Below are 2,500 nucleotides of genomic sequence, written 5' to 3' on the forward strand. Positions count from 1 at the left end.
CGGACAAGAGAGAAAGACTGTACTGTTTCCTCGGACAAGAGAGAAAGACTGTACTCTGTCCTCGGACAAGAGAGAAAGACTGTACTGTGTCCTCGGACAAGAGAGAAAGACTGTACTGTGTCCTCGGACAAGAGAGAAAGACTGTACTGTGTCCTCGGACAAGAGAGAAAGACTGTACTGTGTCCTCGGACAAGAGAGAAAGACTGTACTGTGTCCTCGGACAAGAGAGAAAGACTGTACTGTGTCCTCGGACAAGAGAGAAAGACTGTACTGTGTCCTCGGACAAGAGAGAAAGACTGTACTGTGTCCTCGGACAAGAGAGAAAGACTGTACTGTGTCCTCGGACAAGAGAGAAAGACTGTACTGTGTCCTCGGACAAGAGAGAAAGACTGTACTGTGTCCTCGGACAAGAGAGAAAGACTGTACTGTGTCCTCGGACAAGAGAGAAAGACTGTACTGTGTCCTCGGACAAGAGAGAAAGACTGTACTGTGTCCTCGGACAAGAGAGAAAGACTGTACTGTGTCCTCGGACAAGAGAGAAAGACTGTACTGTGTCCTCGGACAAGAGAGAAAGACTGTACTGTGTCCTCGGACAAGAGAGAAAGACTGTACTGTGTCCTCGGACAAGAGAGAAAGACTGTACTGTGTCCTCGGACAAGAGAGAAAGACTGTACTGTGTCCTCGGACAAGAGAGAAAGACTGTACTGTGTCCTCGGACAAGAGAGAAAGACTGTACTGTGTCCTCGGACAAGAGAGAAAGACTGTACTCTGTCCTCGGACAAGAGAGAAAGACTGTACTGTGTCCTCGGACAAGAAGCAGCAGAGGAAAAGTGTATGAATGACTCAAGAAAGACATTAGACTGAATGACTAAAGAAAGACGTTAGACTGAATGACTAAAGAAAGACATTAGACTGAATGACTAAAGAAAGACATTAGACTGAATGACTAAAGAAAGAAATTAGACTGAATGACTAAAGAAAGACGTTAGACTGAATGATTAGATGGAGGACACCCGATAACAGCATTTTCGTTTTAAAAAAAACGACAAAAAATTAAAAATGTTCTCAATTTTTCATGTCTTTATTATTTTGTATTTATTATGGATCCCCATTAGTTCCTGCCAAGGCAGCAGCTTCTCTTCCTGGGGTTTATTATGGATCCCCATTAGTTCCTGCCAAGGCAGTAGCTGCTCTTCCTGGGGTTTATTATGGATCCCCATTAGTTCCTGCCAAGGCAGCAGCTTCTCTTCCTGGGGTTTATTATGGATCCCCATTAGTTCCTGCCAATGCAGCAGCTTCTCTTCCTGGGGTTTATTATGGATCCCCATTAGTTCCTGCCAAGGCAGCAGCTTCTCTTCCTGGGGTTTATTATGGATCCCCATTAGTTCCTGCCAAGGCAGCAGCTACTCTTCCTGGGGTTTATTATGGATCCCCATTAGTTCCTGCCATGGCAGCAGCTTCTCTTCCTGGGGTTTATTATGGATCCCCATTAGTTCCTGCCAAGGCAGCAGCTACTCTTCCTGGGGTTCATTATGGATCCCCATTAGTTCCTGCCAAGGCAGCAGCTACTCTTTCTGGGGTTCTCTCTACTATTATTCTGACATTTCACATTCTTAAAATAAAGTGGTGATCCTAACTGATTTTAGACAGGGAATTTTTACTAGGATTAAATGTCAGGAATTGTGAAAAACTGAGTTTAAATGTATTTGGCTAAGGTGTATGTAAACTTCCGACTTCAACTGTATGTGTGTATGCTTGTGTAAATTTGTGACAATGTAGAGATGGCCACAAACTGATACTACTGTAACAGTGCTACAGTTTATTCAGTGTATCCACGGCAGACTAGCTGATAAATCCAGGAGCATTTGAGACTGACTGATAAGTCCAGGAACATTTGAGACTGACTGATAAGTCCATGGGCATTAGAGACTGACTGATAAGTCCAGGAACATGTGAGACTGACTGATAAGTCCATGGGCATTAGAGACTGACTGATAAGTCCATGGGCATTAGAGACTGACTGATAAGTCCAGGAACATTTGAGACTGACTGATAAGTCCATGGGCATTTGAGACTGACTGATAAGTCCAGGGGCATTTGAGACTGACTGATAAGTCCAGGAACATTTGAGACTGACTGATAAGTCCATGGGCATTAGAGACTGACTGATAAGTCCAGGAACATTTGAGACTGACTGATAAGTCCAGGGGCATTTGAGACTGACTGATAAGTCCAGGAGCATTTGCGACTGACTGATAAGTCCAGGGGCATTTGCGACTGACTGATAAGTCCAGGGGCATTTGAGACTGACTGATAAGTCCAGGAACATTTGAGACTGACTGATAAGTCCAGGGGCATTTGAGACTGACTGATAAGTCCAGGAGCATTTGCGACTGACTGATAAGTCCAGGAGCATTTGCGACTGACTGATAGGTCCAGGGGCATTTGAGACTGACTGATAAGTCCAGGAACATTTGAGACTGACTGATAAGTCCATGGG

The 2,500-nt window shown here is 44.5% G+C and overlaps 1 protein-coding gene across 1 annotated transcript in view; it reads right to left on the bottom strand.

Moving 5' to 3' along the window:
* LOC139555991 (B-cell lymphoma/leukemia 11B-like) overlaps window positions 1-2,500 on the bottom strand; it is a 56,516-nt gene that overhangs the window by 41,435 nt on the left and 12,581 nt on the right. The window lies entirely within an intron of this gene.

Source organism: Salvelinus alpinus, chromosome 27 (genome assembly GCF_045679555.1).
Source record: "Salvelinus alpinus chromosome 27, SLU_Salpinus.1, whole genome shotgun sequence".
NCBI lineage: Eukaryota > Metazoa > Chordata > Actinopteri > Salmoniformes > Salmonidae > Salvelinus > Salvelinus alpinus.